Raw genomic sequence first — 23480 nt, forward strand, 5'->3', positions numbered from 1 at the left:
CCTGGCAGTGCTGTGGGGTCCTGGCAGTGCTGGGGGGTCGTGGCAGTGCTGGGGGTCGTGGCAGTGCTGGGGGTCGTGGCAGTGCTGGGGGTCCTGGCAGTGCTGGGGGGTCGTGGCAGTGCTGGGGGTCCTGGCAGTGCTGGGGGTCCTGGCAGTGCTGGAGGGTCCTGGCAGTGCTGAGGGTCCTGGCAGTGCTGGGGGGTCCTGACAGTGCTGGGGGCCCTGACAGTGCTGGGGGGTCCTGACAGTGCTGGGGGTCCTGGCAGTGCTGGGGGTCCTGGCAGTGCTGGGGGTCCTGGCAGTGCTGGGCGTCCTGGCAGTGCTGGGGGTCCTGACAGTGCTGGGGGTCCTGACAGTGCTGGGGGGTCCTGGCAGTGCTGGGGGTCCTGGCAGTGCTGGGGGTCCTGGCAGTGCTGGGGGTCCTGGCAGTGCTGGGGGTCCTGGCAGTGCTGGGGGTCCTGGCAGTGCTGGGCGTCCTGGCAGTGCTGGGCGTCCTGGCAGTGCTGGGGGTCCTGGCAGTGCTGGGCGTCCTGGCAGTGCTGGGGGTCCTGGCAGTGCTGGGCGTCCTGGCAGTGCTGGGGGTCCTGACAGTGCTGGGGGTCCTGACAGTGCTGGGGGGTCCTGGCAGTGCTGGGGGTCCTGGCAGTGCTGGGGGTCCTGGCAGTGCTGGAGGGTCCTGGCAGTGCTGAGGGTCCTGACAGTGCTGGGGGTCCTGGCAGTGCTGGGGGTCCTGGCAGTGCTGGGAGTCCTGGCAGTGCTGGGGGTCCTGGCAGTGCTGGGGGTCCTGACAGTGCTGGGGGTCCTAGCAGTGCTGGGGGTCCTAACAGTGCTGGGGGTCGTGGCAGTGCTGGGGGTCCTGGCAGTGCTGGGGGTCCTGGCAGTGCTGGGGGTCCTGGCAGTGTTGGGGGTCCTGGCAGTGCTGGGGGTCCTGGCAGTGCTGGGGGTCCTGGCAGTGCTTGGGTCCTGGCAGTGCTGGGGGTCCTGGCAGTGCTGGGGGTCCTGGCAGTGCTGGGGGTCCTGGCAGTGCTGGGGGTCCTGGCAGTGCTGGGGGTCCTGACAGTGCTGGGGGTCCTGGCAGTGCTGGGGGTCCTGGCAATACTGGGGGGTCCTGGCAGTGCTCGGGGTCCTGGCAGTGCTAGAGGGTCCTGGCAGTGCTGGGGGGTCCTGGCAGTGCTGGGGGTCCTGGCAGTGCTGGGGGATCCTAGCAGTGCTGGGGCTCCCGGCAGTGCTGGGGGTCCTGGCAGTGCTGGGGGTCCTGGCAGTGCTGGGGGTCCTGGCAGTGCTGGGGGTCCTGGCAGTGCTGGGGGTCCTGGCAGTGCTGGAGGGTCCTGGCAGTGCTGAGGGTCCTGGCAGTGCTGGGGGTCCTGGCAGTGCTGGGGGTCCTGGCAGTGCTGGGGTCCTGGCAGTGCTGGAGGGTCCTGGCAGTGCTGAGGGTCCTGGCAGTGCTGGGGGGGCCCGACAGTGCTGGGGGGCCCGACAGTGCTGGGGGACCTGACAGTGCTGGGGGGTCCTCACAGTGCTGGGGGTCCTGGCAGTGCTGGGGGTCCTGGCAGTGCTGGGGGTCCAGGCAGTGCTGGGGGTCCTGACAGTGCTGGGGGGTCCTGGCAGTGCTGGGGGTCCTGGCAGTGCTGGAGGGTCCTGGCAGTGCTGGAGGGTCCTGGCAGTGCTGGGGGTCCTGGTAGTGCTGGGGGTCCTGGCAGTGCTGGGGGTCCTGACAGTGCTGGGGGTCCTGGCAGTGCTGGGGGTCCTGGCAGTGCTGGGGATCCTGGCAGTGCTGGGGGGTCCTGGCAGTGCTGGGGGTCCTGGCAGTGCTGGGGGGTCCTGGCAGTGCTGGGGGTCCTGACAGTGCTTGCGGTCCTGACAGTGCTGGGGGTCCTGACAGTGCTGGGGGTCCTGGCAGTGCTGGGGGTCCTGGCAGTGCTGGGGGGTCCTGGCAGTGCTGGGCGTCCTGGCAGTGCTGGGCGTCCTGGCAGTGCTGGGGGTCCTGACAGTGCTGGGGGTCCTGGCAGTGCTGGGGGTCCTGGCAGTGCTGGGGGTCCTGACAGTGCTGGGGTCCTGACAGTGCTGGGGGTCCTGGCAGTGCTGGGGGTCCTGGCAGTGCTGGGGGTCTTGGCAGTGCTGGGGGTGCTGGCAGTGCTGGGGGTCCTGGCAGTGCTGGGGGTCCTGGCAGTGCTGGGGGTCCTGGCAGTGCTGGGGGTCCTGGCAGTGCTGGGGGTCCTGGCAGTGCTGGGGGTCCTGGCAGTGCTGGGGGTCCTGGCAGTGCTGGGGGTCCTGACAGTGCTGGGGGGTCCTGGCAGTGCTGGGGGTCCTGGCAGTGCTGGGGGTCCTGACAGTGCTGGGGGTCCTGGCAGTGCTGGGGGTCCTGGCAGTGCTGGGGGTGCTGGCAGTGCTGGGGGTCCTGGCAGTGCTGGGGGTCCTGACAGTGCTGGGGGTCCTGGCAGTGCTGGGGGTCCTGGCAGTGCTGGGGGTCCTGGCAGTGCTGGGGGTCCTGGCAGTGCTGGGGTCCTGGCAGTGCTGGGGGGTCCTGGCAGTGCTGGGGGGTCCTGACAGTGCTGGGGGTCCTGGCAGTGCTGGGGGTCCTGGCAGTGCTGGGGGTCCTGGCAGTGCTGGGGGTCCTGGCAGTGCTGGGGGGTCCTGACAGTGCTGGGGGTCCTGGCAGTGCTGGGGGTCCTGGCAGTGCTGGGGGTCCTGGCAGTGCTGGGGGTCCTGGCAGTGCTGGGGGGGTCCTGGGGGTACTGGGGGGTCCTGGCAGTGCTGGGGGTCCTGGCAGTGCTGGGGGTCCTGGCAGTGCTGGGGGTCCTGGCAGTGCTGGGGGGTCCTGACAGTGCTGGGGGTCCTGGCAGTGCTGGGGGTCCTGGCAGTGCTGGGGGGTCCTGGGGGTACTGGGGAATCCAGGATATGAACCGATTTTCTGTTTGCTTTAAGGAGATATTTCTTCTTCAGTTTATCATAATTCGCGTATCCTCCTGCTCTCGCCCTGACGCCCACCCTCGTGCCCACCCTCGTGCCCACCCTCGTGCCCACCCTCGTGCCCTCCCTCGTGCCCACCCTCGTGCCCACCCTCGTGCCCACCCTCGTGCCCACCCTCGTGCCCTCCCTCGTGCCCACCCTCGTGCCCACCCTCGTGCCCATCCTCGTGTCCACCCTCGTGCCCATCCTCGTGCCCATCCTCGTGCCCATCCTCGTGCCCACCCCCGTGCCCACCCCCGTGCCCACCCCCGTGCCCACCCTCGTGCCCACCCTCGTGCCCACCCTCGTGCCCACCCTTGTGTCCACCCTCGTGCCCATCCTCGTGCCCACCCCCGTGCCCACCCTCGTGCCCATCCTCGTGCCCACCCTCGTGCCCACCCTCGTGCCCACCCTCGTGCCCACCCTCGTGCCCACCCTCGTGCCCACCCTCGTGCCCACCCTCGTGCCCACCCTCGTGCCCACCCTCGTGCCCATCCTCGTGTCCACCCTCGTGCCCATCCTCGTGCCCACCCTCGTGCCCACCCTCGTGCCCACCCTCGTGCCCCGTTGACGTCCGGTGCCTGGCCAGGAACAGTTCCAGGGGGCGTGGCGCCAGAGAGATATGCCGTGACCAATGATGTAGCGCCAGGCGCCCCCCGGGCGGGACGGCAGTCTTGGCCTCCACCAATCACCACCTGTTTACCGGCAACGTTCACCTGGTTCAATTTTCCCCGCGACCAATCAGGGCTCTGCCTCCCGGCCGTGCATCCTAATGCACGGTGATTAACGTGTCGTGGTTAATTGCTAGTCTTGTCTGGGCGTTAAATTGTTAGTGCTATATACAGAGAGGTTTAATGCTTTGGCCTTTCCAATTCGCATATTATATATATATATATATATATATATATATATATATATATATATATATATATATATATATATATATATATATATAATATATTTATATGTCGTACCTAGTAGCCAGAACTCACTTCTCGGCCTACTATGCAAGGCCCGATTTGCCTAATAAGCCAAGTTTTCCTGAATTATTATATTTTCTCTAATTTCTCTCTTATGAAATGATAAAGCTCCCCATTTCATTATGTATGAGGTCAATTTTTTTTTATTGGAGTTAAAATTAACGTAGATATATGACCGAACCTAACCAACCCTACCTAACCTAACCTAACCTATCTTTATAGGTTAGGTTAGGTTAGGTTAGGTAGCCGAAAAAGTTAGGTTAGGTAAGTTAGGTAGTCGAAAAACAATTATTTCATGAAAACTTGGCTTATTAGGCAAATCGGGCCTTGCATAGTAGGCTGAGAAGTGCGTTCTGGCTACTAGGTACGACATATATATATATATATATATATATATATATATATATATATATATATATATATATATATATGTAATATAATATTTGAGTGAGGTGGATGAGGTGAAAACAAACTTTCAACAATGGGTATTGAATGGGTATTAAATTCAAACACAAGACAGAACACGAAACAATGGGTATTGAATGGAAGTAATTGTAGAAAGCCTATTGGTCCATATTTCTTGATGCTTCTATATTGGAGCGGAGTCTTGAAGTGGGTAGAATATAGTTGTGCATTAATTGGCTGTTGATTGCTGGTGTTGACTTCTTGATGTGTAGTGCCTCGCAGATGTCAAGCCGCCTGCTTTCGCTGTATCTATCGATGATTTCTGTGTTGTTTGCTAAGATTTCTCTGGTGATGGTTTGTTTGTGGGAAGAGATTATATGTTCCTTAATGGAGCCCTGTTGCTTATGCATCGTTAAACGCCTGGAAAGAGATGTTGTTGTCTTGCCTATATACTGGTTTTTTTGAGGCTTACAGTCCCCAAGAGGGCATTTGAAGGCATAGACGACGTTGGTCTCTTTTAAAGCGTTCTGCTTTGTGTCTGGAGAGTTTCTCATGAGTAGGCTGGCAGTTTTTCTGGTTTTATAGTAAATCGTCAGTTGTATCTTCTGATTTTTGTCTGTAGGGATAACGTTTCTTCTGACATATCTTTCAGGACCCTTTCCTCCGTTTTATGGGCTGTGGAAAAGAAGTTCCTGTAAAATAGTCTAATAGGGGGTATAGGTGTTGTGTTAGTTGTCTCTTCAGAGGTTGCATGGCGTTTCACTTTCCTTCTTATGATGTCTTCCACGAAACCATTGGAGAAGCCGTTGTTGACTAGGACCTGCCTTACCCTACAGAGTTCTTCGTCGACTTGCTTCCATCCTGAACTGTGGCTGAGGGCACGGTCGACATAAGCGTTAACAACACTCCTCTTGTACCTGTCTGGGCAGTCACTGTTGGCATTCAGGCACATTCCTATGTTTGTTTCCTTAGTGTACACTGCAGTGTGGAAAACTCCGCTCCTTTCCATGACTGTTACATCTAGAAAGGGCAGCTTCCCATCCTTTTCCATCTCGTAAGTGAAACGCAACACAGAATTCTGCTCAAATGCCTCCTTCAGCTCCTGCAGATGTCTGACATCAGGTACCTGTGTAAAAATGTCGTCAACATACATGCAGTATATGGCCGGTTTCAAGTTCATGTCGACTAAGACTTTTTGCTCGATGGTACCCATGTAGAAGTTTGCAAACAGGACACCTAGGGGAGAACCCATGGCGACCCCATCTACTTGCTTATACATGTGTCCATCCGGGCTCAAGAAGGGTGCCTCTTTAGTACAAGCTTGGAGTAGTTTCCTTTGACTGTTTTCTGGTATGTCAAGAGGAGTACAGGCCGGATCACGGTACACTCTGTCGGCTATCATCCCGATTGTTTCATCCACAGATATGGCTTGTTCGCAAGCCATTCAGGCTTGTTCGCAAGCCATTCAGGCTTGTTCGCATATATATATATATATATATATATATATATATATATATATATATATATATATATATATATATATATATATATATATATATATATATATTAGTATATTTTGGTAGCAGTCTTTCCTGTAGACATATATTATTAAATATGACCGAAAAAGTAAGATTAATAATTCTAACACGAATTTTCTCAATCTTTCGTACATTACGCTTCACTGTTGGAGGTAAATCAAAAATCACTTCTCCAAAATTCATTTTTATTTCTAGTCTGACGCGACACGGGCGCGTTTCGTAAAACTTATTACATTTTCAAAGACTTCACAAATACACAACTGATTAGAACGTATCTCTGATTTTATATCTACATTTGAGTGAGGTGGGAAGGGTGATGTGGCATTAACACAAGACAGAACAGGAGGGGATATTAATAGGGTATTAAAAGTATCAACACAAGACAGAACAGAAACAATGGGTATTGAATAGAAGTGTTTGTAGAAAGCCTATTGGTCCATATTTCTTGATGCTTCTATATTGGAGCGGAGTCTTGAGGTGGGTAGAATATAGTTGTGCAATAATTGGCTGTTGATTGCTGGTGTTGACTTCTTGATGTGTAGTGCCTCGCAAACGTCAAGCCGCCTGCTATCGCTGTATCTATCGATGATTTCTGTGTTGTTTACTAGGATTTCTCTGGCGATGGTTTGGTTATGGGAAGAGATTATATGTTCCTTAATGGAGCCCTGTTGCTTATGCATCGTTAAACGCCTAGAAAGAGATGTTGTTGTCTTGCCTATATACTGGGTTTTTTGGAGCTTACAGTCCCCAAGTGGGCATTTGAAGGCATAGACGACATTAGTCTCTTTTAAAGCGTTCTGTTTTGTGTCTGGAGAGTTTCTCATGAGTAGGCTGGCCGTTTTTCTGGTTTTATAGTAAATCGTCAGTTGTATCCTCTGATTTTTGTCTGTAGGGATAACGTTTCTATTAACAATATCTTTCAGGACCCTTTCCTCCGTTTTATGAGCTGTGGAAAAGAAGTTCCTGTAAAATAGTCTAATAGGGGGTATAGGTGTTGTGTTAGTTGTCTCTTCAGAGGTTGCATGGCTTTTCACTTTCCTTCTTATGATGTCTTCGATGAAACCATTGGAGAAGCCGTTATTGACTAGGACCTGCCTTACCCTACAGAGTTCTTCGTCGACTTGCTTCCATTCTGAGCTGTGGCTGAGAGCACGGTCGACGTATGCGTTAACAACACTCCTCTTGTTCCTGTCAGGGCAGTCGCTGTTGGCATTTAGGCACATTCCTATGTTTGTTTCCTTAGTGTAGACTGCAGTGTGGAAACCTCCGCCCTTTTCCATGACTGTTACATCTAGAAAAGGCAGCTTCCCATCCTTTTCCGTCTCGTAAGTGAAACGCAGCACGGAACTCTGCTCAAATGCCTCCTTCAGCTTCTGCAGACGTCTGACATCAGGTACCTGTGTAAAAATGTCGTCAACATACCTGCAGTATATGGCCGGTTTCAAGTTCATGTCGACTAAGACTTTTTGCTCGATGGTACCCATGTAGAAGTTTGCAAACAGAACACCTAGGGGAGAACCCATGGCGACCCCATCTACTTGCTTATACATGTGCCCATCCGGGCTCAAGAAGGGTGCCTCTTTAGTACAAGCTTGGAGTAGTTTCCTCAGAATACTTTCTGGCATGTCAAGAGGAGTACAGGCTGGATCACGATACACTCTGTCAGCTATCATTCCGATTGTCTCGTCCACAGGTACGTTGGTAAACAGCGATTCTACGTCCAACGAGGCTCTTATCCCTGTGGCCCGTGTGCCCCGCAGTAAGTCTACAAATTCCTTTGGAGACTTCAGGCTGAAGGCGCAAGGAACATAAGGAGTCAGCAGGCCGTTGAGTCGCTTTGCCAGTCTGTACGTGGGTGTGGGTATCTGGCTAATGATTGGCCGAAGTGGGTTTCCAGGCTTGTGCGTCTTGACATTTCCATACGCATATCCAGGTTTATATTCCCCAATGATCTTTGGCAGGTGGAGTCCGGATTTCTTGGCGTTTACAGTTTCGATCAGTTTGTTGACCTTTGCTTTTAATTCGGCTGTAGTGTCCTTCGTTACCCTTTGGAACTTAGTTTGGTCAGAGAGTATGATGTTCATTTTCGCCAGATATTCGTCTTTTTTAAGAATGACATATATTGGCGACTTGTCACCTCTCCTGACAACTATCTCCTTGTTCTCACGAAGGCTTTTAGCTGCCGCTTTAAGCTCGGGGGACAGTATGGTGCTTCTGTAGTTGCCTCGATTCTTTCCTCCTTCTGCAATAAGTTCTGCTTGTAAGGTATCTTTGGTAGTGACCTTCTTTTGTGTCTCGAGGTCGAATATGTCGTCCAACAGAATTTCCAACTCTACTTTCCGGGCCATTTCACTCGGTCTGGACATAACATGACAGTTTATGCCCAGATTTAGGAGAGTGACTTGGTCCTCAGTGAGGTTAATTCCTGCAAGGTTCAGGAAGCCATCTCTTGGTCGTGGAATTGCCATAGGTCCTCCATATAATGTTGTTAGTTTCTTGATAATCCTTGTTTCAGTGCTGAGGTGATGTTGGTCTGTGAGGATGTCGAGGTGTTGTTCAAAAAATGAATTTTGGAGAAGTGATTTTTGATTTACCTCCAACAGTGAAGCGTAATGTACGAAAGATTGAGAAAATTCGTGTTAGAATTATTAATCTTACTTTTTCGGTCATATTTAATAATATATATATATATATATATATATATATATATATATATATATATATATATATATATATATATTTATATATTTATATATATATATATATGTCGTACCTAGTAGCCAGAACTCACTTCTCAGCCTACTATGCAAGGCCCGATTTGCCTAATAAGCCAAGTTTTCATGAATTAATTGCTTTTCGACTACCTAACCTACCTAACCTAACCTAACCTAACTTTTTCGGCTACCTAACCTAACCTAACCTATAAAGATAGGTTAGGTTAGGTTAGGTAGGGTTGGTTAGGTTCGGTCATATATCTACGTTAATTTTAACTCCAATAAAAAAAAATTCACCTCTTACATAATGAAATGGGTAGCTTTATCATTTCAAAGGAAAAAAATTAGAGAAAATATATTATTTCATGAAAACTTGGCTTATTAGGCAAATCGGGCCTTGCATTGTAGGCTGAAAAGTGAGTTCTGGCTACTAGGTACGACATATATATATATATATTTATATATATATATATATATATATATATATGTCGTACCTAGTAGCCAGAACGCACTTCTCAGCCTACTATACATGGCCCGATTTGCCTAATAAGCCAAGTTTTCCTGAATTATTATATTTTCTCTAATTTTTTTCTTATGAAATGATAAAGCTACCCATTTCATTATATATGAGGTCAATTTTTTTTTATTGGAGTTAAAATTAACGTAGATATATGACCGAACCTAACCAACCCTACCTAACCTAACCAAATCAATCTTTATAGGTTAGGTTCGGTTAGGTAGCCGAAAAAGTTAGGTTAGGTTAGGTTAGGTAGGTTAGGTAGTCGAAAAAACATTAATTCATGAAAACTTGGCTTATTAAGCAAATCGGGCCTTGCATAGTAGGCGGAGAAGTGCGTTCTGGCTACTAGGTACGACATATATATATATATATATATATAGATATATATATATATATATATATATATATATATATATATATATATATATATATATATATATATATATATATATATATATAACAACGGTCGACAACGAGGATGTCGAAGGCGGTGGGTGTCGACCGTTGTTCTTCCTGCGTAATTATTTTCTCACATAAATTGTAATTACAATTATATTTATTTTATATATATATATATATATATATATATATATATATATATATATATATATATATATATATATATATATTTATTTTATATATATATATATATATATATATATATATATATATATATATATATATATATATGTCGTACCTAGTAGCCAGAACGCACTTCTCAGCCTACTATGCAAGGCCCGATTTGCCTAATAAGCCAAGTTTTCCTGAATTAATATATTTTCTCTAATTTTTTTCTTATGAAATGATGAAGCAACCCATTTCATTATGTATGAGGTCATATTTTTTATTGGAGTTAAAATTAACGTAGATATATGACCGAACCTAACCAACCCTACCTAACCTAACCTAACCTATCTTCATAGGTTACGTTATGTTAGGTAGCCGAAAAAGTTAGGTTAGGTTAGGTTAGGTAGGTTAGGTAGAAGAAAAACAATTAATTCATGAAAACTTGGCTTATTAGGCAAATCGGGCCTTGCATAGTAGGCTGAGAAGTGCGTTCTGGCTACTAGGTACGACATATATATATATATAAATTCTTCTTGTTTAAAAAACAAGTCTTCCTTGTAGACATATGTTGTTGAATATGACTGAAAGGGTAAGATTAATGATTCTAACACGAATCCTCTCAATATTTCTTATGTTTTTCTTCGCTGTCGAGGGAAGTTTAAAAATTAACTCTCCAATTAATTTCAATTTAATTTCTTTCTTTAAAGTTCATTTTTACATGTCTGACATCTGGGCGTTAGACCGAAATAAAGTGTGAAAATGAACTTTGGAGACTTAATTTTTCAACTTCCCTCGACAGTGAAGAAAAATATAAGAAATATTGAGAAGATTCGTGTTAGAAGGATTAATTACCAAATGGAAATAACTGGTAAAATAGGAGTGTGGATACTCAATTTTCTGTCGAACAGAACACAGAGAGTAACAGTCAATCAAATAAAATCGATTTTATCAAGCTGGGGTTCTTCTACTCCCCAAGCCCGGCCCGAGCCCAGGCTTGATTTGTGAGAGTTTGGTCCACCAGGCTGTTCCTTAGAGCGGCCCGCAGACCCACATACCCACCACAGCCTGGTTGATTCGGCACTTATTTTAGAAAACAATCTATATTTTTTTCTTGAAGATGTCCACGATTTTTCCCGCAACATTTCTTATGCTCGCTGGTAGGACGTTGAACAGCCGCGGACCATTGATGTTTATACAGTGTTCTCTGATTGTGCCTATGGCACCCCTGCTCTTCACTGGTTCTATTCTGCATTTTCTTCCATATCGTTCACTCCAGTACGTTGTTATTTTACTGTGTAAATCCTCCAGTATTTTCCATGTGTATATTATTTGGTATCTCTCTCGTCTCCTTTCTAGTGAGTACATGTGGAGAGCTTTGAGACGATCCCAATAATTTAGGTGCTTTATCTCGTCTATGCGTGCCTTATATGTTCTCTGTATTCCCTCTATTTCAGCAATCTCTCCTGCTCTGAAGGGGGAAGTGAGTTATCTTGAAATGATTTCGGGGCTTAGCGTCCCCGCGGCCCGGTCCTCGATCAGGCCACCCACCCCCTCAGGAAGCAGCCCGTAGCAGCTGTCTAACTCCCAGGTACCTATTTACTGCTAGGTAACAGGGCCATCAGGGTGAAAGAAACATTTTGCCCATTTGTCTCCGCCTCCATCGGGGATCGAACCCGGAACCTCAGGACTACGAATCCGAAGCGCTGTCCAACCAGCTGTCAGGCGCCCGAGTATCGAGCAGTACTCAAGACAGGACAACGCAAGTGATTTGTTTAGTACAACCATTGTGATGGGATGCCTGGGTTTGAAAGGTCTCGTAATCATTTTTCTGGCTGACGCAATATTTGCTTGGTTGTGCTTCTTAAACGTTAAGTCGTCGGACATCATTATTCCCAAATCCTTGACATGCTGCTTTCCTACTATGGGAAGATTCGATTGTGTTTTGTACTCTGTATTATGTTTAAGGTCCTCATTTTTACCGTACCTGAGAACCTGGAATTTATCACTGTTAAACATCATGTTATTTTCTGCTGCCCAATCGAAAACTTTATTGATATCTGCTTGTAGTTAATTCAATGTCTTCAGCAGAGGTAATTTTCATGCTGATTTTTGTGTCATCTGCAAAGGATGATACGAAACTGTGCCTTGTATTTTTGTCTATATCTGATATGAGAAAAAGGAACAGCAGTGGTGCAAGGACTGTACCCTGAGGTACAAAGCTTTTAACTGAGCTTGGATTCGATTTTATTTGATTGACTGTTACTCTCTTTGTTCTGTTCGACAGGAAATTGAGTATCCAACGTCCTACTTTACCAGTTATTCCAATTGACTTCATTTTGTGTGCTATCACTCCATGGTCACATTTGTTGAACGCCTTTGCAAAGTCTGTGTATACAACATCTGCATTTTGCTTTTCTTCTAAAGCTTCTGTGATTTTGTCATAGTGGTTGAGTAACTGACAGATAGGATCTGCCCGCTCTAAATCCATGTTGTCCTTGATTGTGTAGCTCATTATTTTCCATGAAACTAGAAATTTGATTCCTAATCATTCTTTTAAAATTGTGTATGATGTGTGATGTTAGTGCAACTGGTCTATAAATTTTTGCCAAAGCTTTACTCCCCCCCCCCCATCCTTGTGCAGAGGAGGTATATCTGCAGATTTAAGTGCTGTTGGTATCTCCCCTGTATCCAGGCTCTTTCTCCATAGCACACTGAGCGCTGGCGCTACTGGTACATGTGGTTACATCACCCCTCGCTAGGTTCACGTCTCGCTCCAAGTCCGCCCCCACCCCCCATGGCCAGGACAATATTGCTGTAATAGGACAATAATATTAATAGTGCTCCAAGACACTATGGTACTCCGAGACCATAGTTGCCCAGGAAGGACGAATCATCAAGCATAATCGACCCATCTGTACATTGATCTACGGCATTTCCCGGCAATAGCCTGGGCCTCGTAGCCTGGTGGATAGCGCGCAGGACTCGTAATTCTGTGGCGCGGGTTCGATTCCCGCACGAGGCAGAAACAAGTGGGCAAAGTTTCTTTCACCCTGAATGCCCCTGTTACCTAGCAGTAAATAGGTACCTGGGAGTTAAGTCAGCTGTCACGGGCTGCTTCCTGGGGGTGGAGGCCTGGTCGAGGACCGGGCCGCGGGGACACTAAAAGCCCCCAAATCATCTCAAGATAACCTCAAGAATATAAGACGCACATATGTAAGTTACATATTAAGGCGGTGACTGACGAAGAACGCACACGGCGTCCCTGGCTGCGTCTAGAGACGCGGAGATGAACCATCATTGTATAATGTATTATATTATTTCGTCCTGGACGCCGCCCACAAATTTAGAAGGCGGCTGTATTATAATTTACGGATAATTGTATTTTTCCCCAAGCAGAATGTATTCCTGTAATAGGCGAGCGCTTCTTTAGCGAGAATAATTGTAATTAATGCCATGAGCTTCTCCCCCTTGATGGTAATTATTATGAATTAAAGAGAATTATTGGATGTAATCGCGGTGATGGACAGTTCGGTCAGGCCAATTACCAGACCAAATATTATTTCATAACGCGCGGGCTATCGTCAGCATCTTGTTTATTGATAACGGGAAGGTTATACAAAGGTTACTGTAGATTATACAGCGGAGGAGCATGTCAGCCTCCAGGGTAACGCTTAGGGCGGCCCCGCCACTGGAGGCCGAGCTGCTCCTCCAGGTGGCGTAGTGGAGTGCCGCTTATGACCTAGAAAACTGTTTTCTTTTAAGGCCGATTATTAGATAATTGGTGTCTGTCAGTCTCTCTTCTCTGTCTGCTGAGTGTAGGCCTAACACCGGGGGTTCTTAACTCGGGGGTATCCATACCCCCTTATGGATAATCTGTACCTCCTAATGGGTAACAGAAGGTCTGTTATCGCCTTCTGTGGTTGATTGTTTAATAAACCCCTGAACTATATGTTTAACATATCTCTATCCCTGTCCATGGAGGACAGAAGAAAATGTATATATGCTGGTTAGCATTGTAAATGTGTGGCCACGTCTGTGGTAGAAAATAATATTAAAAAAATGGGTAACAAGTTATAGGGGTATAGAATTCGATCTGTGAAATATTTAAAAAAAAAGTTGCTAGATTTCAATTAATTATAAATGATACAAATCATTATGATTTTCTTTCGGCTTTGTGTTTGGCTGTTCACGTGGAAATTAAAGCAAGCTGGCGGCAACTTGTTAAGGCATACTGGTGCTTTAGTTTGGTTAGGTTAGGTTAGGTTAGGTTAGGTTAGGTTAGGTTAGGTTTGGTTTGGTTAGGTTTGGTTAGGTTTGGTTAGGTTTGGTTAGGTTTGGTTAGGTTAGGTTAGGTTTGGTTAGGTTAGGTTTGGTTAGGTTAGGTTTGGTTTGGTTAGGTTTGGTTAGGTTAGGTTTGGTTAGGTTTGGTTTGGTTAGGTTTGGTTAGGTTAGGTTTGGTTAGGTTAGGTTTGGTTAGGTTTGGTTTGGTTTGGTTAGGTTAGGTTTGGTTTGGTTAGGTTTGGTTTGGTTAGGTTTGGTTAGGTTAGGTTTGGTTAGGTTTGGTTAGGTTAGGTTTGGTTAGGTTTGGTTAGGTTAGGTTTGGTTAGGTTTGGTTAGGTTAGGTTAGGTTAGGTTTGGTTTGGTTAGGTTAGGTTAGGTTAGGTTAGGTTTGGTTTGGTTTGGTTAGGTTAGGTTAGGTTAGGTTAGGTTTGGTTAGGTTTGGTTAGGTTAGGTTTGGTTAGTTTTGGTTAGGTTAGGTTAGGTTAGGTTAGGTTTGGTTAGGTTTGGTTAGGTTAGGTTTGGTTAGGTTAGGTTTGGTTAGGTTAGGTTTGGTTAGGTTAGGTTTGGTTAGGTTTGGTTAGGTTAGGTTAGGTTTGGTTAGGTTAGGTTTGGTTAGGTTTGGTTAGGTTAGGTTAGGTTTGGTTAGGTTAGGTTTGGTTAGGTTTGGTTTGGTTTGGTTAGGTTTGGTTTGGTTAGGTTAGGTTTGGTTTGGTTAGGTTTGGTTACGTACCTTGAGGCTACCTTGAGGTGCTTCCGGGGCTTAGTGTCCCCGCGGCCCGGTCGTCGACCAGGCCTCCTGGTTGCTGGACTGATCAACCAGGCTGTTAGACGCGGCTGCTCGCAGCCTGACGTATGAGTCACAGCCTGGTTGATCAGGTATCCTTTGGAGGTGCTTATCCAGTTCTCTCTTGAACACTGTGAGGGGTTTGCCAGTTATGCCCCTTATGTGTAGTGGAAGTGTGTTGAACAGTCTCGGGCCTCTGATGTTGATAGAGTTCTCTCTCAGAGTACCTGTTGCACCTCTGCTTTTCAACGGGGGTATTCTGCACATCCTGCCATGTCTTCTGGTCTCTTGGTTAGGTTAGGTTTGGTTACGTTAGGCTTGGTTAGGTTTGATTTGGTTAGGTTAGGTTTGATTTGGTTAGGTTAGGTTTGATTTGGTTAGGTTAGGTTTGGTTAGGTTTGGTTAGGTTTGGTTTGGTTAGGTTTGGTTAGGTTAAATTAGGTTAGGTTTGGTTTGGTGGCTTGGTTAGGTTTGATTTGGTTAGGTTAGGCTTGTTTTGGTTAGGTTAGGTTAGGTTAGGTTAGGTTAGGTTAGATTAGGTTTGGTTTACTTAACCAAATTAGGTTAAGTTAAGTTTGGTACAAATACTCTCCCCAACGCTAAGCGGGAACAACCGTCTCCCCCCCCCCTTACAAGTCTCCCCCCCCCCCTTACAAACACACACACCCAAACAATCCCCTCCCCCCCCCACACACTCACAGGCCCACATCAAAAGGATATCATCAGCGGCATATGCTAGACTGGCCAACATAAGAACTGCCTTTAGAAACTTGTGTAAGGAATCGTTCAGGACCCTGTATACCACTTATGTCAAACCAATCCTGGAATATTCAGCTCCAACCAGGAATCCACACCTAGTTAAACACAAGACAAAGTTAGAGAAGATTCAGCGGTATGCCACCAGGCTCGTCCCGGAACTGAGAGGTATGAGCTACGACGAAAGGCTAAAGGAGCTGAACCTCACGTCCCTGGAAAACAGAAGAGTAAGGGGAGACATGATAACCACCTACAAAATTCACAGGGGAATTGACAGGGTGGACAAAGACAAACTCTGCGGCACGGGTGGGACACGAACAAGGGGACACAGGTGAAAACTTAGTACCCAGATGAGTCACAAAGACGTTAGAAAGAACTTTTTCAGTGTCAGAGTAGTTAATAAATGGAATGCACTAGGAAGTGATGTGGTAGAGGCTGACTCCATACACAATTTCAAATGTAGATATGATAGAGCCCAGTAGGCTCAGGTATCTGTACACCAGATGATTGACAGTTGAGACGGGGGACCAAAGAGACAAAGCTCAACCCCCGCAAGCACAATTAGGTGAGTAACTAGTGGGAAAATGCAAGTAATGTAATCTAACAAGTGAACAAAATTAAGAGTGCGACACGTGGTAGCAACACTGCCCGTCCATACTGCCTCCTCCAGGCCTATCTCAAGTTGGTAAACACCACGGTCAACACCCGCGGTCAACACCCACGGTCAACACCCACGGTCAACACCCGCGGTCAACACCCACGGTCAACCCCCAACAGTACCTGCTTGATGGGGTTCTCGGAGTTCTTCTACTTCCCAAGCCCGGCCCGAGGCCAGGCTCGACTTGTGAGAGTTTGGTCCACCAGGCTGTTGCTTGGAGCGGCCCGCAGGCCCACATACCCACCACAGCCCGGCTGATCCGGAACTTCTCTTAGAAAACAGTCCAGTTTTCTCAAGAAGATGTCCACGATTGTTGCGGCATTATTTCTTATAGTCGCTGGGAGGACGTTGAACAACCGCGGACCTTTGATGTTTATACAGTGTTCTCTGATTGTGTCTATGGCACCTCTGCTCTTCACTGGTTCAATCTTGCATTTTCTTCCATACCGTTCACTCCAGTACGTTGTTATTTTACTGTGTAGATTTGGGACCTGGCCCTCCAGTATTTTCCATGTGTATATTATTTGGTATCTCTCACGTCTCTTTTCTAGAGAGTACATTTGGAGAGCTTTGAGACGATCCCAATAATTTAAGTGTTTTTTCTCGTCAAATGGGTGCCGTATATGTTCTCTGTATTCCCTCTATTTCAGCAATCTCTCCTGCTCTGAAGGGGGAAGTGAGTACTGAGCAGCACTCGAGACAGGACAACACAAGTGACTTGAAGAGTACAACCATTGTGGTGGGATCTCTGGATTTGAAAGTTCTCGTAATCCATCCGATCATTTTTCTGGCTGACGCAATATTTGCTTGGTTATGCTCCCTAAACGTTATATCGTCGGACATCATTATTCCCAAATCCTTGACATGCTGTTTTTCTACTATGGGAAGATTCGATTGTGTTTTGTACCCTGTATTATGTTTCAGATCCTCATTTTTGCTGTACCTGAGTACCTGAAATTTATCACTGTTAAACATCATGTTATTTTGTGCTGCCCAATCGAAAACTTTGTTGACATCTGCTTGTAATTTTTCAATATCTTCAGCAGAGGTAATTTTCATGCTGATTTTTGTGTCATATGCGAAGGATGGTACGAAGCTGTGACGTGTATTTTTGTCTATATCAGATATGAGAATAAGGAACAGTAGCGGTGCAAGGACTGTACCTTGAGGTACAGAGCTTTTAACATCGCTTGGACTCGATTTTATTTGATTGCCTGTTACTCTTTGTGTTCTGTTCGACAGGAAATTGAGTATCCAGCGTCCTACTTTTCCAGTTATTCCCATTGACCTCATTTTCTGAACTATCACCCCATGGTCACATTTGTCGAACGCCTTTACAAAGTCTGTGTATACTACATCTGCATTTTACTTTTCTTCTAGAGCTTCTGTGATTTTGACATAGTGGTTGAGTAACTGTGACAGACAGGATCTTCCCGCTCTAAATCCATGTTGTCCTGGATTGTGCAATTCATTGTTTTCCATAAAACTAGAAATTCGATTCCTAATCACTCTTTCAAACACTTTTATTATGTGTGATGTTAGTGCAACTGGCCTCTCATTTTTTGCCAAGGCTTTACTTCCCCCCTTGTGCAACGGAGCTATATCTGCAGATTTAAGTGCTGCGGGTATCTCCCCTGTATCCAGGCTCTTTCTCCATATTACGTTGAGTGCTCTCGATACTGGTACTTTACTAATAGTACTTTATGAATATTGAATTCCATGAGTCAGGATATGTGCATAGGCACATTGTCAATTTCTCTTTCAAAGTCTTCCGAGTTTGTGGTAATATCCGTTAAATTATCTGCAGCTTGAATGTCACTCATAAAGAAGCTGTCTGGGTCATCGGTCAACACCCCACCTTGTAAGACCACCACCACTGAACAGAAGTGTTCAACAAAAATGTCTTTGATAAAAACGTGCATAGAATGCAACATGAAGGTAGATTACCAACAGAGCATTCAATGCCAACTCTGTTCAGCCGCCATACACAAAAAAATGTGCCAACATGACTAATAATTCAAGGAGAAATGGTCCCAGTGACCACTCTGTGTACTGGCTCTGCAATGGGATGATGTAACTTTTTTGAAGATGATGGTAATCCTGGATAAAACTCCCGCCGAAAACAGAGAATCACTAATAAATGCCTGCATAGCAATTTCTAATGTCTTCAAACAAACTGTCCATGGCACCAAGGTACAACCAGATGCGGCACAGAGCTCGGTGGCAGCGGCGACTGAGCAGGGCGCGGAGTCAGGGACACCTGAGCAAAGCGGGGAGTCAGGGACGCCTGAGCAAAGCGCGGAGTCAGGGACGCCTGAGCAGACCGCGAAGTCGGGGACGCCTGAGCAAAGCGCGGAGTCAGGGACACCTGAGCAAAGCGCGGAGTCAGGGACACCTGAGCAAAGCGCGGAGTCAGGGACACCTGAGCAAAGCGCGGAGTCAGGGACACCTGAGCAAAGCGCGGAGTCAGGGACGCCTGAGCAGAGCAGGGTGTCGATGGCACCGCAGCAAAGCGCGGTGTCGCGGACACCGGAGCAGAGCACAATGTCGGGGACGCCACAGCGGAGTGCGGTCCCTGGCAAAGGGAAACAAACAAAACAAGGTGGTTGAGCTCTGGCTCTTTGGTCCCGCCTCTCAACTGTCAATCAACTGGTGTACAGATTCCTGAGCCTATTGGTCTCTATCATATCTACACTTGAAACTGTGTATGGAGTCAGCCTCCACCACATCACTGCCTAATGCATTCCATTTGTCTACTACTGACACCGAAAAAAATTCTTTCTAACACCTCTATGGCTCATTTGGGCACTCAATTTCCACATGTGTCCCCTAGTGCGTGTGCCCCTTGTGTTAAATAGTCTTTCCTTATCTACCCTATCAATTCCTCTGAGAATCTTGAATGTGGTGATCATGCCCTCTCTAACTCTTCTGTTTCCCACTGACATGAGGTTTAATTCCCATAGTCTCTCCTCGTAGCTCATACCTCTCAGCTCGGGTACTAGTCTGGTGGCAAACCTTTGAACCTTTTCCAGTTTAGTCTTATCCTTAACTAGATATGGACTCCATGCTGGAACCGCATACTCCAGGATTGGTCTGACATATGTGGTATATAATGTTCTGAAAGATTCCTTACACAGGTTTCTAAAGGCCGTTCTTATGTTAGCCAACCTGGCATATGCCGCTCATGTTATCCTCTTGATATGAGCTTCAGGGGACAGGTCTGGCGTGATATCATTCCCCAGGTCTTTCTCTCTCTCTCTGACTCTTGAAGTATTTCATCTCCCAAATGATATCTTGTATCTGGCCTCCTGCTCCCTACACCTATCGTCATTACATTACATTTGCTTGGATTAAACTCTAACAACCATTTGTTCGACCATTCCTGCAGCTTGTCCAGGTCTTCTTGAAGCCTCAAGCTGTCCTCCTCTGTCTTAATCCTTCTCATAATTTTGGCGTCGTCAGCAAACATTGAGAGGAATGAGTCTATACCCTCTGGGAGATCATTTACGTATATCAGAAACAGGATAGGTCCGAGCACAGAGCCCTGTGGGACTCCACTGGTGACTTCACGCCAATCTGAGGTCTCATCCCTCACTGTAACTCTCTGCTTCCTATTGTTTAGGTACTCCCTTATCCACTGGAGCGCCCTACCAGTTACTCCTGCCTGTTTCTCTAGCTTATGCATCAGCCTTTTATGGGGTACTGTGTCAAAGGCTTTCCGACAGTCCAAAAAAATGCAGTCCGCCCATCCTTCTCTTTCTTGCTTAATCTTTGTCACCTGATCGTAGCATTCTATTAAGCCAGTCAGGCAAGATTTACCCTCCCTGAACCCATGTTGATGGGTTGTCACGAAGTCTCTTCTCTCCAGATGTGTTACTAGGTTTTCTCACAATCTTCTCCATAACCTTGCATGGTATACCAGTTAAGGACACTGGCCTGTAGTTCAGTGCCAGTGTGTGTGTGTGTGTATTCTTGTCCGTGTGTGTGCGCGAGTGCATGCGCGCGATACAAAGACCAATAAGTCTTCCTTAAAAGATAATGTTTATATCACTAGATATCAGAGCGATACCACAAGTAGAAAGTTGAATTACTGGTTGTTAAGTACTCTATATAGAGGAAATGTTGAGCATCTTGTGGCACGTCTGGCACTCTAATATTTACTATTTTCCCCAAATTAGTACTGTCAGGATGTCCAGGGTCATGATAGCGTTATCCCCCGGGGAGAGTGACAGGCGAGAGTGAGGTGCTGTGCGGCCGGCCGCTGGACCCTACAGGACCGAGCCAAAAATTGGGTTGTGGGGCCTGGTTGTTGGAACCCGTCTGAGTGGACACAGGGAGGACGTCGTAATTGTGGAACATAATGCCCGGTTTCCAGACAGGTGATGAGTGGGTCTGGACTGGCTCCTGATCCAGTAGACTATAATGGCGGCATCCTACTGGTGAAGCCCTCAGTTTGTACTCTTAGTCATCAGAGCCTAGATGTAACCTCCACGGTGCTAAAGCGTAATAACATTGACACAACATTGATAGTGCAGTAGAGTTATACAATGTTGTTAGAACGTTGTGGTTAACTTGTGTGTGTTTTGGTAGAATGTTGTGGCCAGGTTGTGTGTTGGTTGGACGTTGTGGTTAGGTTGTGTGTTGGTTGGACGTTGGACGTTGTCAATAATATTGACACAACATTGATAGTACAGTAGAGTTATACAATGTTGTTAGAACGTTGTGCTTAACTTGTGTGTGTTTTGGTAGAATGTTGTGGCCAGGTTGTGTGTTGGTTGGACGTTGTGGTTAGGTTGTGTGTTGGTTGGACGTTGTAGTTGGACGTTGTGGTTGGACGTTGTGTTGTGTGTTGGTTGGAGATGGAGCCTTGAGTAAGGGTTGATGGAGCAGTGAGGTACCTCATAAAAGCCTGATGAACACCGTCGTCTGTTAGCGATGGCTCCTGCCAGCTTGATGGGCTCATGAGATACTCTGACGAAGACAACACACACAGGAGATTAGAAGGCAATTTGGTGGAGGGTGATTATGTGAGGCGTGGCCGGTTGTTAGGCGCGATGCGTCTTCGGTAACTCCTCCTTACGCCACCGTCTTGAATTACTTTTGTGTGTGTGTGTGTGTGAGAGAGAGAGAGAAGTGTATGTTTGTGCTTCTGTGCGAGTTATGTGCATTAATGTGAATGCTTGGTGTATATTTTGTACTTTTTTGTGTTTGTCCCTAGTTGTTGTTTTCCTCGGGTGAATGTCTTGCATGGATATTTAATCTTTGGTGAGTTTTATTTGTGGTACATTTTTTGTGAAACTCGTGGATTTTCTCTCTCTCATATATATCCATCGTGCTGGGATAAAAGAACATGGAAGCTGCATTAAGGGGGTACCTAAAATTCCCCTAAAATGCTTGATTATTATTCTCACACAATTGTGTAAATGGCTGTAATTACCTGTTAACAACCCCATTACCAACAGAACTCTGAATTGCCTAGAGGGCTCAGCAATTATAGAATGCTTTCCAGCCAGCACAAAATTCCGGAGCTTGGGAGACTTGTATATTTTGTAACATAATGCTTGTATCAGCTAGTGAGTGACACTCCATCTTCTCTAATTGCCCTTCAGAACCCGAGGCATGACTGTAACAGGCTAGGGTCTGCGGGCAGGTACAGATGCAAGAGATTATTTACGATAGAATCGGAATTCATTTTGTCGGGATTTGAGATCATGGTCTCGTTCTGGTACAGCGTGTGTGTTTGTCAGGCGCTCCATGGGAAGGATTGTAGTATAATTGTGGGATGTCCCAAAGCACCAGGAAGGATTGTGCTATATTTGTCATACATCCTAAAGCACCAGGAAGGATTGAATTATACTCCTTGGATGTCCCAAACGAATCCAAGGACCAGTATATATAATTAATTTCAACATAGCTCCATAGATAAGCGGGGGTAACTAACTTATATATCTATATATATATATATATGTTATATATATACTAATAACTAACTTGTATATCTTATATATCTATATAAGTTAGTCCATCTAACACCATCATGCAAGAACAACCAAGAGGAGGTTGACTGGGATGAGCAGGGTGCGCCACTCGCCACTCATCCACTCACCAAACCTGTACATCTTTCCTCGGTCATCCCTCGTTGTGAAGGTTCGAAGCTCGTAAACCTATTGTATATAAATAAAAGACCCTCCATGATTGTTGAAAAGATGTACAGGTTTCGTAAGTAAATGCATAGTGTGTGTGTGTGTGTCGCCACGGTACTTTGATTTGTTTTCATTATTTACTTGTGTGTTTAATATGTATTATTGCTACTTTGTATGTAAAGAAAATTATTTGATTTGATTTCTAAGTGTTTTAAGTCTGACGTTGTTGTTCGTGTCCCCCGCGGGCAGGGCAGCAAGGAGGGGTCGTTCCTGTGGATGGTGAAGCGCGACCCTCCAGCCTACTTCTTCGGCACCATCCACGTGCCGTACACCCGCGTGTGGGAGCACATCCCCAACAACACCAAGCGAGCCTTCCGCCTCAGTGACAATGTCTTCTTCGAGCTCGACCTCACCGACCCCTACACCGTCTCCGCCCTCACCACCTGCCAGCTCCTTCCCAGGGTAAGGCTCTCTCTTTATCTCTCTATCTCTATGTCTCTATCTCTCTCTGTCTCTCTCTATGTCTCTCTCTCTATGTTTATCTCTCTTTATCTCTCTCTCTATGTCTCTCTCTCTCTCTCTCTCTCTCTCTCTATGTCTCTCTCTCTCTCTCTCTCTCTCTCTCTCTCTCTCTCTCTCTCTCTCTCTCTCTCTCTCTCTCTCTCTCTCTCTCTTTCTCTAGGTACATAGGCATAAGTTGCGATAGACATTCAGACAATTCAACAAAATGTTACTACAATCTTGGTGCAAAATTCTTATATATCTTCCGGAATATCATCAATCTTTCCGTTGTGACACATCCAGGCTATTTGTTCACGCTATTTGAGCTCAGTGTTTCTATCTACATTAATCAAGAACAATGAAGAGTGAGGGTGTGAGACCTTAACATACCACATAGTTTACACTTGGTGTCATTAACACCTGTTCCATATTCCCAGTAATATTTGTACCCAAGCCTGAGCCGCATGTGTACAGAGGCACTCCAAGCATTTCTTCATTTACCATAAGTGAAATGTGTGTTTTGACACATGTTTTGAACCACATGCATGGTTTGACTTCCCTCGTACAGTATACCTCTCCTTAACAGGTATACTGTATATGCTTTTTCATTTAGACATATTTTATTGAATATGACTGCATGTTCCACGTTAATTATATTTTCTTTAGGGCTTGTATCCCTCAAGG

The sequence above is a fragment of the Procambarus clarkii genome, chromosome 43, assembly GCF_040958095.1.
Source record: "Procambarus clarkii isolate CNS0578487 chromosome 43, FALCON_Pclarkii_2.0, whole genome shotgun sequence".
NCBI lineage: Eukaryota > Metazoa > Arthropoda > Malacostraca > Decapoda > Cambaridae > Procambarus > Procambarus clarkii.